Source organism: Arachis hypogaea, chromosome 19 (assembly GCF_003086295.3).
Source record: "Arachis hypogaea cultivar Tifrunner chromosome 19, arahy.Tifrunner.gnm2.J5K5, whole genome shotgun sequence".
NCBI classification, from domain to species: domain Eukaryota; kingdom Viridiplantae; phylum Streptophyta; class Magnoliopsida; order Fabales; family Fabaceae; genus Arachis; species Arachis hypogaea.
Genome location: NC_092054.1, coordinates 102,044,463 through 102,060,221, shown reverse-complemented (window position 1 = coordinate 102,060,221; position 15,759 = coordinate 102,044,463). Strand labels below are relative to the sequence as shown.

At 38.5% G+C, this 15,759-nt stretch overlaps 1 non-coding gene across 1 annotated transcript; it reads left to right on the top strand.

Annotated features, from left to right (window-relative positions):
• Positions 1-4,656: 4,656 nt before the first annotated feature.
• LOC112780862 (small nucleolar RNA R71) lies at positions 4,657-4,764 on the top strand. Its single transcript, XR_003191671.1, has one exon. It is a non-coding gene; the product is annotated as a small nucleolar RNA R71 (small nucleolar RNA).
• The last annotated feature ends 10,995 nt before the right edge of the window (positions 4,765-15,759 follow it).

Genomic DNA, 15,759 nt, shown 5'->3' with positions numbered 1-15,759 from the left:
GCTACTTCATGAGTCTTGGCCGTGGCCCTAAGCACTTTGTTTTCCAGTATTACCACCGGATACATAAATGCACAGACACATAATTGGGTGAACCATTTCAGATTGTGACTCAGCTTTGCTAAAGTCCCATTTAGAGGTGTCCAGGGTTCTTAGCACACTCTTCTTTGCTTTGACCTTGACTTTAACCGCTCAGTCTCAAGTTTTCACTTGACACCTTCACGCCACAAGCACATGGTTAGGGACAGCTTGGTTTAGCCGTTTAGGCCAGGATTTTATTCCTTTAGGCCCTCCTATCCACTGATGCTCAAAGCCTTGGATCCTTTTTATTTACCCTTGCCTTTTGGTTTTAAGGGCTATTGGCTTTTTTCTCTTGCCTTTTGGTTTAAAGAGCTTTTGGCTTTTTCTGCTTGCTTTTCTTTTTTTTTTTTCACCATTTTTTTCTGCAAGCTTTTTGTATTTACTGCTTTTTCTTGCTTCAAGAATCATTTTTATTATTTTTCAGATTATCAAATAACATTTCTCTTTTCATAATTCTTTCAAGAGCCAACATATTTAACATTCTTAAACAACAACTTCAAAGACATATGAACTGTTCAAGCATTCATTCAGAAAATAAAAAGTATTGTCACCACATCAAGATTATTAAACTAGTTTCAAGGATGAATTCAAAACCATGTACTTCTTGTTCTTTTGTAATTAAAACATTTTTCATTTAAGAAAGGTGATGGATTCATAGGACATTCATAACTTTAAGGCATAAACACTTAACTACTAATGATCATGTAATAAGACAAAAACATAAACATAAAGCATAGTAAACGAAAAACAGTAAAATAATTAGACAAGGAGATTAAGGAATGAGTCCACCTTAGTGAGGGTGGCGTCTTCCTCTTCTTGAAGAACCAATGGTGCTTTTCAGCTCCTCTATGTCTCTTCCTTGTCTTTGTTGTTCCTCCCTCATAGCTCTTTGATCTTCTCTAATTTCATGGAGGATGATGGAATGCTCTTGGTGCTCTATCCTTAGTTGTCCCATGTTGAAACTTAATTCACCTAGGGAAGTGTTGATTTGTTCCCAATAGTTTTGTGGAGGAAAGTGCATCCCTTGAGGCATCTCAGGGATTTCATGGTGAGGAATCTCCTCATGCTCATGTTAAGGTCCATGCTCTCTCATTTGCTCCATCTTTTTCTTAGTGATGGGCTTGTCTTCTTCAATGAGGATGTCTCCCTCTATGTCAATTCCAGCCGAATTGCAGAGGTAGCAAATGAGGTGAGGAAAGGCTAACCTTGCCAAGTTGGATGACTTGTCAGCCACCTTGTAGAGTTCTTGAGGTATAATCTCATGAACTTCCACTTCCTCCCCAATCATGATGCTATGGATCATGATGGCCCGGTCTATAGTAACTTCAGACCGGTTGCTAGTAGGAATGATTGAGCGTTGAATGAACAACAACCATCCTCTAGCTACTGGTTTAAGGTCAAGCCTTCTTAGTTGAACCGGCTTACCTTTTGAGTCAATTTTCCATTGAGCTCCTTCCACACATATGTCCATGAGGACTTGGTCCAACCTTTGATCAAAGTTGACTCTTCTAGTGTAGGGGCGTGCGTTCTCTTCCATCATTGGTAGGTTAAACGCCAACCTTACATTTTTCAGACTGAAATCTAAGTATTTCCCCCGAACCATGGTGAGCTAATTCTTTGGGTTCAGGTTCACACTTTGATCATGGTTTCTAGTGACCCATGCGTTTGCATAAAACTCTTGAACCATTAAGATCCCGACTTGTTGAATGGGGTTGGTGAGGACTTCCCAACCTCTTCTTTGGATCTCAAGTCGAATCTCCGGATACTCATTCTTTTTGAGTTTGAAAGGAACCTCAGGGATCACTTTCTTCTTGGCCACAACTTCATAGAAGTGGTCTTGATGGACCTCAGAAATGAATCTCTCCATCTCCCATGACTCAGAGGTGGAAGCAATTGCCTTTTCTTTCTTCTTTCTAGAGGTTTCTCTATCCTTTGGTGGCATGAATGGTTATGGAAAAACAAAAAGCAATGCTTTTTACCACACCAAACTTAAAATGTTTACTCGTTCCCGAGCAAAAGAAGAGAGAAAGAACTAGAAGAAGAAGAGAAATTGAGGAGAGGGAGAGAGAGTTGGTTTCGGCCAAGGGGTGAAGAGAGGGTTGTGTTGTGTGAAAATGAAGAGGGAATGAGGGGTTTATATAGGAATGGGGAGGGGTTAGGGTTCGGCCATTTAGGGTTGGGTTTGGGAGGGAAATTATTTTGAATTTAAAGGTAGGTGGGGTTTTTTGGGGAAGAGAGGATGGATGTCAGTGGTGAAGAGGTGATGGGAAAGAGTGATTGAGTTGATTGGTGAGGGGTATTTGGGGAAGAGTGATATGAAAAGGTGTGAAGAGGAGAGAAGAAAGGTAAGTGGGGATCCTATGGGGTCCACAGATCCTGAGGTGTTTGAGGATTTCTCATCCCTTCACCTTTGAGGCGTGTAAAATGCCTTATATATGCAATCCTGGCGTTTAACACCAGACTGCAGCATGTTTTTGGCATTAAACGCCACTTCCATGCTTGTTTTGGGCGTTCAACGCCAGTCTGCAGCATGTTTCTGGCGTTGAACGCCAGTATGGTGCATATTTCTGGCGTTAAACGCCAGTCTGATGCTTGTGTCTGGCGTTTAACACCAGCTTTCCTCTAGGTGCAATCCTGGCATTTAAACGCCAGACTGCTGCTTGTTTCTGGCATTTAACGCTAGTTTCATGCTCTGTTCTGGCGTTAAACGCCAGCCAGATGCTCCTTACTGGCGTTTAAACGCCAGTAAGCCCTTCCTTCAGGGTGTTCTATTTTTAATGCTGTTTTTCATTCTGTTTTTTTATTTTTCAGTAGTTTTTGTGACTCCACATGATCATCATCCTAATAAAACATGAAATAACAAAGAGAAAATAAAATAAAAATGATTAAATAACATTGGGTTGCCTCCCAACAAGCGCTTCTTTAATGTCAATAGCTTGACAGTGGGCTCTCATGGAGCCACACAGGTGATCAGGTCAATTTTATAGACTCCCAACACCAAACTTAGAGTTTGATTGTGGAGGCTTTGTTTGACTCTGTACTGAGAGAAGCTTTTCATGCTTCCTCTCCATGGGTGCAGAAGGAGATCCTTGAGTTTTAAACAAAAGGTTATCCTTATTCAGTTGAAGGATCAATTCTCCTCTGTCCACATCAATCACAGCTCTTGCTGTGGCTAGAAAAGGTCTTCCAAGGATGATAGATTCATCCTCTTCCTTCCCAGTGTCTAGGATTATGAAATCAGCAGGGATGTAAAGGTCTTCAACCTTTACTAAAATGTCCTCTACTAGTCCATAAGCCTGATTTCTTGTGTTGTCTGCCATCTCTAGTGAGATTCTGGCAGCTTGTACCTCAAAGATTCCCAGTTTCTCCATTACAGAGAGGGGCATGAGGTTTATCCCTGACCCAAGGTCACATAGAGCCTTCTCAAAGGTCATGGTACCTATGGTACAAGGTATTAAGAACTTTCCAGGATCCTGTTTCTTCTGAGGCAATGTCAGTTGATCCAGATCACTTAGTTCATTGGTGAGAAAGGGAGGTTCTTCTTCCCAAGTCTCATTACCAAATAATTTTGCATTCAGCTTCATGATTGCACCAAGGTACTTGGCAACTTGCTCTTCAGTAACATCTTCATTCTCTTCAGAGGAAGAATACTCATCAGAGCTCCATAAGGAGGTTCAATGGAATCTCTATGGTCTCTAGATGAGTCTCCGATTCCTTTGGTTCCTCAGAGGGAAACTCCTTATTGATCACTGAACATCCTAGGAGGTCTTCCTCACTGGGATTCACGTCCTCCTCCTCTCTTGTGGGTTCGGCCATGATGGTCAATTCAATGGCCTTACACTCTCCTTTTGGATTTTCTTCTGTATTGCTTGGGAGAGTACTAGGAGGGATTTCAGTGACCCTTTTACTCAGCTGGCCCACTTGTGCCTCCAAATTTCTAATGGAGGACCTCGTTTCATTCATGAAACTTAAAGTGGCCTTAGATAGATCAGAGACTATATTTGCTAAGCTAGATGGCTTCTGCTCAAAATTCTCTGTCTGTTGCTGAGTGGATGATGGAAAAGGCTTGCTATTGTTAAACCTATTTCTTCCACCATTATTAAAGCCTTGTTGAGGCTTTTGTTGATCCTTCCATGAGAGATTTGGGTGATTTCTCCATGAGAGATTATAGGTGTTTCCATATGGTTCACCCATGTAATTCACCTCTACTATTGCAGGGTTCTCAGGATCATAAGCTTCTTCTTCAGAAGATGCCTCTTGAGTACTGTTGGATGCAGCTTGCATTCCATTCAGACTCTGAGAAATCATATTGACTCACTGAGTCAATATTTTATTCTGAGCCAATATAGCATTCAGAGTGTCAATTTCAAGAATTCCCTTCTTCATAGGCGTCCCATTGTTCATAGGATTCCTTTCAGAAGTGTACATGAACTGGTTATTAGCAACCATGTCAATGAGTTCTTGAGCTTCTGCAGGCGTTTTCTTTAGGTGAATGGATCCACCTGTAGAATGATCCAGTGACATCTTTGATAACTCAGACATACCATCATAGAATATATCCAGAATGGTCCATTCTGAAAGCATGTCAGAAGGACACTTTTTGGTCAGTTGCTTGTACCTCTCCCAAGCTTCATAGAGGGATTCTCCTTCTTTCTGTTTGAAGGTTTGAACATCCACTCTAAGCTTACTAAACTTTTGAGGAGGGAAGAACTTGGCTAAGAAAGCCGTGACCAGCTTATCCCAAGAGTTCAGGCTATCCTTAGGTTGAGAGTCCAACCATACTCTAGCTTTGTCTCTTACAGCAAACGGGAAAAGCATAAGCCTGTAGACCTCGGGATCAACCCCATTGGTCTTAACAGTATCACAGATCTGTGAGAATTCAGTTAAGAACTGAAAAGGATCTTCAGATGGAAGTCCATGAAACTTGCAGTCCTGCTACATCAGAGAAACTAATTGAGGTTTCAGCTCAAAATTGTTTGCTCCAATGGCAGGAATGGAGATGCTTCTTCCATGTAAATTGGAATTAGGTGCAGTAAAGTCACCAAGCATCCTCCTTGCATTATTATTATTTTCGGCTGCTCTCTCCTCTTCCTGTTCGAAAATTCCCGTAAGGTTGTCTCTGGATTGTTGTATTTTAGCTTCTCTTAGTTTCTTTTTCAGAGTCCTTTTAGGTTCAGGATCTGCTTCAACAAGAATGTTCTTGTCCTTGCTCCTGCTCATATGAAAAAAAAGAAAACAGAAAATAATAGGGATCCTCTTTGCCTCAGTAGAGAGAGGTTCCTTTGTGTGAGTAGAAGAAGAAAAGAATGTAATGTAAAGAAGAGAAGAGGAAAAACTCGAACACAGAGAGGGAGGTGGTGTTCGAATTTTTGGATGGGAGAGAAGTGTTAGTAGATGAATAAATAAATAGAAGGAGATGAGAGAGAGAATTTCAAAATTTAATTAAAATAAAAATAAAAATTGAATGTTAGATTTCGAAAATTAAAGTTGAAATTAAATTAAAATTAAAACAATTAGTTAATTAAAAAAGAATTTTGAAAAAGGAAAGAGGGAATTTTCGAAAATAAGAGAGAGAGGATTAGTTAGGTAGTTTTGAAAAAGATATGATTGAAACAAAAAGATAAGATTGATTGAAAAAGTTTTGAAATTTGTTTTTGAAAAAGATATGATTGAAATTTAAAAGATATGATTGAAACAAAAAGATAAGATTTGAAAATCAATTTTTAAAAAGATAAGAAATTAGAAAAGATTTTGAAATTGAATTTCAAAAAGATATGATTGAAATTTTAATTTGAAAAAGATTTGAAAAGAAAATTAAAAAGATTTTATTTTGAAAACTAAAGTTGATTACTTGACTAACAAGAAACTAAAAAGATATGATTCTAGAGTTTAAAGATTGAATCTTTCTTAATGAGCAAGTAACAACTTGAAATTTTTCAATCAACCATATTAAATGTTAGTAAAGATTTTGAAAATTAAGAAATAAAATAAGAAAAAGATTTTTAAAATCAAATTTAAAAAGTTTTTGAAAATATGAAGGTAAAATGAAAAAGATTTGATTTTTGAAAAAGATTTTGAAAAGATAAGATTTTTAAATTGAAAATTTGATTTGATTCATAATAAACAATTAAATTTAAAAACTTTTTGACTAAATCAAATCATATTTTCGAAAATTTTGAGTAAAATAAGGAAAAGATGTTTTTTTGATTTTTGAATTTTTAATGATGAAAGAGAAAAACATGAAAAGGACTCATAGCATAAAAATTATGAATCAAAACACACAATGCATACAAGAACACTATGAATGTCAAGATGAACACCAAGAACACTTTGAAGATCAAGATGAACATCAAGACTTATTTTTGAAAATTTTTAATGAAAGAAAAACATGCAAGACACCAAACTTAGAGATTTTCAATAATTAGACACTAACAAGTTAAAAATGCATATGAAAAATAAGAAAAGACACAAAACAAGAAAATATGAAGATCAAACAAGAAGACTGACCAAGAACAACTTGAAGATCATAAAGAACATATGATGAATTTTCGAAAATTCATGAGAAAAAGGAAACACATGCAAGACACCAAACTTAAAAATTGACTCTAGACTCAAATAAGAAACATCAAAAATATTTTTGATTTTATGATTTTGTAAATTTTTATTTGTTTTTGTATTTTTATTTTTTATTTTTTTCCAAATTTAATTGGGAAAAAAACGAAAAAAGAAGAAAAAAATTTTTTTTTGTATTTTTTGAAAATAAGAAATAAAAAAAAAAGGTTAAAATTAACATAAAGTTACCTAATCTGAGCAACAAGATGAACCGTCAGTTGTCCAAACTCGAACAATCCCCGGCAACGGCGCCAAAAACTTGGTGTGCGAAATCGTGATCATTCCTTCCTTGGTAACGGCGCTAAAAACTCAATACGCACGTTTATGTTCTTAATTCTGTTTCACAACTTCGTACAACTAACCAGCAAGTGCACTGGGTCGTCCAAGTAATACCTTATGTGAGTAAGAGTCGAATCCCACGGAGATTGTTTGTATGAAGCAAGCTATGGTCAGCTTGTAAATCTCAGTCAGGCAGATATTAAAAGGTTATGGAGTTTTCGAATAATAATAATAATAATTAAACAAAAAATAAAGATAGAGATAATTATGTAATTCATTAGTGAGAATTTCAGATAAGTGTATAGAGATGCTTTCGTTCCTCTGAACCTCTGCTTTCCTGCTGTCTTCATCCAATCCTTCCTACTCCTTTCCATGGCAAGCTTTATGTAGGGCATCACTGTTGTCAATGGCTACATCCCATCCTCCTGTGAAAATGGTCCAATGCGCTGTCACTGCATGGCTAATCATCTGTCGGTTCTCGATCATACTGGAATAGGATTTACTATCCTTTTGCATCTGTCACTACGCCCAGCACTCGTGAGTTTGAAGCTCGTCACAGCCATCCCTTCCCAGATCCTACTCGGAATACCACAGACAAGGTTTAGACTTTTCAGATCTCAGGAATGGCCATCCATGGGTTCTAACTTATACCACAAAGACGCTAATAACTCGGACTCGGTCCCCTGTATTAGATATCCAAGAGATATCCATTCAATCGAAGGTAGAACGGAAGTGGTTGTCAGGCACGCGTTCATAGGGGAATCATGATGACTTTGTCACGATCATCACATTCATGTTGAAGTGCAAATGAATATCTTAGAAGCGGAATAAGTTGAATTGAATAGAAAAATAGTAGTACTTTGCATTAATCTTTGAGGAACAGTAGAGTTCCACACCTTAATCTATGGTGTGTAGAAACTCTACCGTGAAAAATACATAAGTGAAAGGTTCAGGCATGGCCGAATGGCCAGCCCCAATGATCTAAGAACTAAACGTCCCCAGATGTTCCAAAGATGATCCGAAGATGTAAATACAATAGTAAAAAGTCCTATTTATACTAAACTAGTTACTAGGGTTTACAGAAATAAGTAATTGATGTAGAAATCCACTTCCGGGGCCCACTTGGTGTGTGCTTGGGCTGAGCATGAAGCTTTCACGTGGAGAGGTCATTTTTGGAGTTGAACGCCAGTTTGTAACGTGTTTCTGGCGTTGAACTCCACTTTGCAACTTGTTTCTGGCGCTGAACGCCAGACTGCAACATCAAACTGGCGTTCAACACCAGTTTTCGTCGTCTAAACTCGGGCAAAGTATGGACTATTTGGAGTTCTGTAGCTCCAGAAAATCCACTTTGAGTGCAGGGAGGTCAGAATCCAACAACATCTGCAGTCCTTCTTCAACCTCTGAATCTGATTTTTGCTCAAGTCCCTCAATTTCAGCCAGAAATTACCTGAAATCTCAGAGAACACAAACTCATAGTAAAGTCCATAATTGTGATTTTTATTTAAAAACTAATAAAAAATATAATAAAAACTAACTAAATCATACTAAAAACATACTAAAAACAATGCCAAAAAGCGTATAAATTATCCGCTCATTAGCTACCATGTTTTCTGAAGCCTGTATCAGTAAATTGAGTACCATTATCTGTGGTGATGAAGTAAGGGACTCTAAACCTTGTAATAATATTACTGTATAGAAATTTCTGACTTCTTTGAGCAATGAAATTGGCTAGGTGATGAGATATTTTGGAGGAAATATAATCTCTCCCAAAACACCCAAAACTAACTGGCAAGTGTACCGGGTCGTATCAAGTAATAAAAACTCACGGGAGTGAGGTCGATCCCACAGGGATTGAAGGATTGAGCAATTTTAGCTTAGTGGTTGATTTAGTCAAGCAAATCAAGTGTTGGTTGGGTGATTTGTGATTTGCAGAATGTAAATTGCATGTAATTAAAGAGAGCAGGAAATTAAATTGCTGAATCTTAAAGAACAAGAAATTAAATGACAGAAGCTTAGAGTGCAAGAAATATAAATTGCAGAATCTTAAATGACAAGAAATATAAATTGCTTGAAATGTAAAGGGGATTGGGGTGTGGATTTGCAGAATTTAAACAAGGAAAAGTAAATTTGCATCAAATAGAAGAGGGAAAGGGAATTGGGATTGAACCGGATATGAAGCAGAAAAGAAATTGAACATAGAAAGGAAAGAAACAGAATGTAAATTGGGGATTTGGATCTCAGGACCCAGAGACTAGAAAACCAAGTCTAGATCTCAATGCCTTCCTAGATCCAACAAGAACAATTGCAAGGGAATTGTAAATTGCAAAGAGAATAGATGAAGAGCAATGAACCGGAAAGTAAATTCAATTAACAGTAAAGAAACAGAGAGATCCAAGATTGAGATTGAAACAGAATTTCTTCAATTCTCCAATCCAAGATCCAAGACAAATGTAAAATGAAATTGAAAGCAATGAAAACAAGAAATTAAAGTTCACTCAAGTTCAAAAGCTCTCCGAAAACTATTATGGAAATTCTCCAAGGAAAGCTCTCCGAATAACTTGAATTCTATCCTATTTATACACTTTCCAAAATGATCTTCAAGCTTTGAGTTGGGACTTTGTTCTTGGTGGAATTGGGTTGAAAGAGGCCTTGGTTGATTGCTCTTGAAGTTTGAAGAAGAACCGAAGTGAACCAATTGAACCGGTTTTGAAGTTAGCCATAGTTGGTCCCAACGTTAGGGCCAAAGTTAGGGGTCTAACTTTGACCCTAACTTTCATAGCAGCAAGCATGATTCCCTGGTTTGGACGTTGGTGCCAACGTTAGGGGTCTAACTTTGACCCTAACGTTGGCCTTGCTTAGTGCTAGTGGTGCCAACGTTAGCCTCCAAGTTAGGGGGCTAACGTTGGCGCAAACATTGGTGCCCCTCCCTTTGTGATTCATGTGCCAACGATAGCCTCCAAGTTAGGGGGCTAACGTTGGCGCAAACGTTGGCCTTCTCCCCCTTTATAACTCATGTGCCAACGTTAGCCTCCAAGTTAGGGGGCTAACGTTGGCGCAAACGTTGGCTGGCCCAGGGATGAGTTTCAAGTTTCTCTTGCCAACGTTAGCCTCCAAGTTAGGGGGCTAACGTTGGCTCAAACGTGGGGAGTCCAGGGAGTGATCTTTTATGCCCAACGTTAGCCTCCAAGTTAGGGGGCTAACGTTGGGGCTAACTTCATGCCTCTGGTTCAATTTTCACTTATTCCATTCTTCACTTCTAGCCATTCCTCTTTGCTTCAACCTTTCTCCAAGCTTTCTTCACCTATCATTAATCAACCAAACTCATCAAAGCTATGCTCAAAATCATGAGATCTTCATTCTTTCATAATATGCAAAAAATATAGCACAAAACCTCATGAAATGGCATGAATTCATATATGGTTGGTTCAATCAAGGGAAACATGAAAATCTACTCAATTAGCTTGCTTGTAGCTCAAGAAAGTGCATAATTCTAATGAAAACTAAAGAAAAAGACTAGCTAAAATAGGCTAGGATGACTTGTCATCACAACACCAAACTTAAAGCTTGCTTGTCCCCAAGCAAGAAATGAATTATTAAGAAGAAAGAATGAAATGGAAGAGGAAGTTCATGCTAGCAGAGTATTATTGATAGTTCATGGGGTTTTATGTGGATATGCAAATACTCACTTCTTATTGACTCCTAGGCCTAGAAAATCTCCTTCAAGCTTCAAGTGGCATACTGCTATGACCTCTCATTATTCCTTTATCCTTGGTTATTACTTTGTTCATAAGCTTTATTTGAGTGTCATGTGTAGCAAGTTCATTTTCTTTTCTTTATACTTGACACATTATTCACCATAGACACTTGGCTTACATTCCTTCTTAAAACATTGATGCCCAGCACCTCTTTGGGCTACTAAATGCCTTGTAGTTAGGTTGCTCTTGATAGTGGACTTTCAGCTGATGATCCCGGGTTAGTTAACCCAAGTCACCAAGTGTTAATGCACTCCAAAGAGCTTAATAATCCAAGCAGATCCTAATACAAAGACACCACAGGCATATATTCTAAGGTTCAAGCTATTGGTGTCCAGCTTTGTTTCTTTTTGTTTTTCTTTTGTTTTGCCACTTTTTGGCTCTCTTTGTTCTTTCCTTCTTTTTGTTTTTCTTTCTAACCAAGTAATTTAATTTAAGTGAGATTCATAGACAGTAGCCACTCTTTACTTAGAAGGAGATATCCTAGCTCTTTATTCACTAAAAGTGAGCTATTATACAATCACACACATACCACCACTTACTTTTATTCCACTTCTAACTGATAGAGACCATTTCACTTCACATTCAAACTGTTCTTTTATTGAATTAAAAGATGCAGGGGATAACATATGCTTCTTGTTAAGTGAAAATGAACACACAAGCCAACATAAAAACTAGCCTACTTATTTTGAAAGAAACAAACATAATGCAAAGATTTTTAATTAAAACGGACTACTTGGAAATGCAAAGACAATTTAGAACAGATTGAATTTGTAGTGATGAATAAGGAGCAAGTCCACCTTTCATTTGTCATGCCTTTTCTTTCTCCTTTCATACACTTGGCTGCTAGTGTTCCCACCGTCCTTGTTTGGTTCTTGTTGATCTTGCCAAAATCCAGCCCTATTCATAGCCTCTTCCACTCTATCTTCAAGTCTCATAGCCCTGTTCACTTCCATCTCACTTCTCATTTTGAAAAATTCATCAAAAGTTGGGAATGCCGGATCCCTGTTGTGCATAAGTTCTCCAATATAGTTTAGTTTGATTTGGCTATTGACATTATAATCGGCTTGCACTTCATACCTTGCTTCTTGGAGTGTTGTGAACTCCTTGAAAGCTTTCAAACTTTCAGCTTGCATTTGTTCCAACTTCCCAAAAGATTCATGAGATTGAAAGGCATGTTCTTCTTGCATCGCAAGAAATCTTGATTCGAATTCATTTTGTTTGTTGATTATTCTTAGCTCTCTTTCTTCTTGTGCTTGTTGGTTTTGCATGTACAGAGAATGGTACTCCTCTTGCCTCTCTTGGATTCTCGTGTACTGTTGAGACAATCTCCCTATTGCTTCTTGCATTTGAGTCATATCCATATTGCTATGTGGGAAAAAGTGTGGCTACTCCTCCTCCTCTTGTGGTTCTTCTTCTATGTGTGGCTCATCTTCTTCCATTTGCTCTTCTCTTTCCCTTCCTCCATGTGGCCTTCGGCCTTGATGTGCTTCAAGGGGTATCATCATCCGCTCAATGGTTATGGGCATGCCTTGGCTTAATCACATTGGATTCTCCTCTTCCAATGGGACTTTAGCCTTTGCACACAACTTCCCAATGGTGCTCGGATAATACAACCAAGATCCGGCCGAATTCTTTTCAGCTATCTTTTGAATGTCTCTTGCAAGGATTTCATGAACTCTTATCTCTCCACCCACCATGATACAATGCAGCATTAAGGCTCTCTCCCTGTTAACTTCTGAGGTGTTCACTGTCCCCAGAATTGATCTTTTCATCAACTCATACCAACCTTTTGCTTCCGGAATGAGGTTACATCTCTTTAGGAACTTGTATCTGTTCTTGTTGTCTCCTTCCCATTCTGAGTTCTCAAAACAAATGTCTCTTGCAATCTCCTCATAATCTTGATCCTCAGTCAATCTTTGTTGGTATCCCGGTTCATCGAAGCGGACTGACTTTAGTTTCAAAACTTTTTTGATTGCCTCCGGGCTAAAGTCTACTTCCACCCCATGCACATAGCTCTTGTACGTTGGGGGTTCACGCATGTCAATCCTTGGGACATTTGCATAGAACTCTCTTATGATGTTGGCATTAACTCGGGTGGTTGGCGATGTAAGTTCCTCCCATCTCCTCTTCCGGATTTTGTTCTTTATTTCTTGACATCCATCATCCGGCAACATGAATGGAATTTCAGGATAGATTTTTTTCTCGTTCATCCATTGAATTTGCATTTGATGAGACCAAGACTTGAACCTCCATTGGTCATATTCATGTGTTTCTTCCTCCACTATTGGATCTTTTCCTTTTCGTCGTTTGGTTCTTGAGGAGGATGCCATGATCACTTGGTTGGTTGAGAGGGAATGTGAAGAATGTTGGAGAGTTTGATATGTGGTTGGAGGAAACAGTGATTCGGACTGAATTTGTTATGACAAGAGATTATGAAGAGAAGTTTAAGTGGTTAGAGTTTAAAGTAGAAGAAAGATTGCACAAGGCTTGTTATGTTGAGGAGTGATTCGGTTATGTGCATGGCTTGAAGGTGGTATGCTTTTAAATGAGCAATGAAAGGCTAGGATGCAATTAGACCTTATGGGAATCAAGGGTGTGCATGTATGGATGAATGAAGACAAAATTTGCTCCTTCCCTTGCCTTTGCCGTGATCATTCTCAAGGAGTGGCAGATTTCTTACTTGAAGCATGTGATAGGATTTTGTCCTTATGCTATGCTTTCCTTTGTCTTGTCCTTTTCTTTGAAGATTCTTTGACTTCCTAGTCACCACAACAAGACAACACACATTAGTCTCATCCAACCGTAGCAAGGGTGTACTTTTTATTAAAACTTTATGAACCATCAATCCTTGTCTCATTTAAACCGTGACACTTCCTTTGGAAGACACCAAACTTGATGTTTGGTAATATATAAAGAAAATGAGTTTCTTCTTCCAATTAGTGAAGTTTAAATGTTCATAAGAATTGTTTTCATCATACTTTCTTTTTCTCTTTTTTTTTTTTTCATGAAGGATTAATTGTATCCTTGAATTGGTGCATCAAGGTTTGATGAACACCAAACTTGTTTCTTGTCAAAGGGTTCATCACAATTAATGTCTTCATTAAAAAAAAATTCTATTTATAAGGTTTTGAAAAAAAAAGCAAATGTATGATTATTGATGCATGAATTTCAAATTTTCATGAAGCTATGTGGACACCAAACTTAGTGTTCGGCCATATGCTCTATCAAAACATTTTAAGCATGTGAAACAAAATCCTTTGTAATATTGGCTAAGTGTGCTTGAAGATACACCGAACTTAGTACATGTTTCAAAATAGAGCATGCAATAAATGGACATGTTCATGAAAAGAGAAAAGAATTCATGCATCAAGTGATCATAACTTATTGAATTTAAAATGACATGAATCTTAAATCATGGGTTGCCTCCCATGGAGCGCTCTTTTATTGTCACTAGCTTGACATTGAGGCTTTCTTTTATGGTGGTTGGTGCTTGTAGGGCCTCAATTTGTCTCCCCTGACCGTGATCCTCTTCTTTGTTCTCTGGTGTTCAATTTCAGCATGTTCTAATGATAGTATGTTGCTGACAGTGTAGTAATCCTCGGTTTGTTGATTTGCCTCCAGCTGTTGATATATCAGTTGCACTTTGTCACCTTTAGAAAGCCCCTCTGTTGGAATCTTTCTATTCTTCCAGCCCCTTTTTGTTTTGTTTCTGCGCTTCATCTTTCCTTTTGTTGATCTTTCTTTTCTGGTTGTAGGCTTTCCTTGGGAACCTCTCTTTTCAGTGGCCATTACTCTAACATCTTTTTGGGCTTTTTCATCAGTCTGCACATTCCTTAGCATTGGGATGTTGCTGTGACTCTCCTGGGCACTCTTCATATAGTCTTTCTTCTCCTTGCTGAATTGTGCCTCTGGTAGTACCTTCAGAGTGATGCTCTGGTCGTGTATCCTGAGAGTTAATTCCCCTTCCTCTACGTCTATGATAGCTCTAGCAGTGGCCAAGAATGGCCTTCCCAGTATAACAGAGTCACCATCATCATTGTTTGATTCTAGAACCACAAAATCAGCAGGGTATATAAAACTGCCCACCTTGACCAAAAGATTTTCAATTACACCTCTGGGGTATACCATTGACTTGTCTACCAGCTCTAGAGACATTTGTATTGGTTTGACCTCCTCTATATGCAGCTTCTTCACCAAGGAGGATGGTATTAAGTTAATACTCGCTCCGAGATCGCACATTGCTTTAGTAATGGTCAATTCCCCAATGGTGCAAGGTAACAGGAAGCTTCCTGGGTCCTCAAGCTTGGGAGGAAGCCTCTTTTGAATCAAGGCCCTGCATTCCTCAGCAATCATTATGGTTTCTTTCTCATCCCAGCTTCTTTTCTTGTTGATAAGATCCTTCAGAAACTTGGAATATAGAGGCATTTGCTCAAGTGCTTCAGCCAAGGGAATGTTAATTTCCAACTTCTTAAAAATCTCTAGGAATTTGTGAAAATGCTTGTCTTTAATCTCTTTGTTGAACCTCTGAGGGTAAGGTAGTGGAGGTGTGATGCTTTTTTTCATTTGCTGCTGCCCCTGAGGTACTTCCTTTGAGCTATGTGGCTGGTTGTTCTTCTCTTTGAGTTTCTCAGTGTCTTTGTTTGGCATCACATCTTGCTCCTTATCCTCATCTGCCTTTGTTTGATTCTCATCCTCTGTTGGTTCTTTGATGTTTTTTGCTTGCTTCCTTGTAGTGTCATTGTTGCTTGTCAATGCTCTTCCACTCCTTAATTGTATTGCCTTGCATTCTTCCTTGGGATTTGGAATTGTGTCACTGGGCAGTGAGTTTGAAGGTCTCTCAACAGATACTTGCTTGGAGAGTTGCCCCATCTGTCTCTCTAGGCTCTTTATAGAGGCTTCCTGATTCTTGGCCACCATTTCTTGGTGTTTCAACATTTTGTCTATCATGGCTTCCAAGTGAGTGATTCTTTGGGCTTCAGGTGATACTTGAGGTGGGTTATGAGATGTGGGTGGTGAATGGTAGGCATTTTGGTTG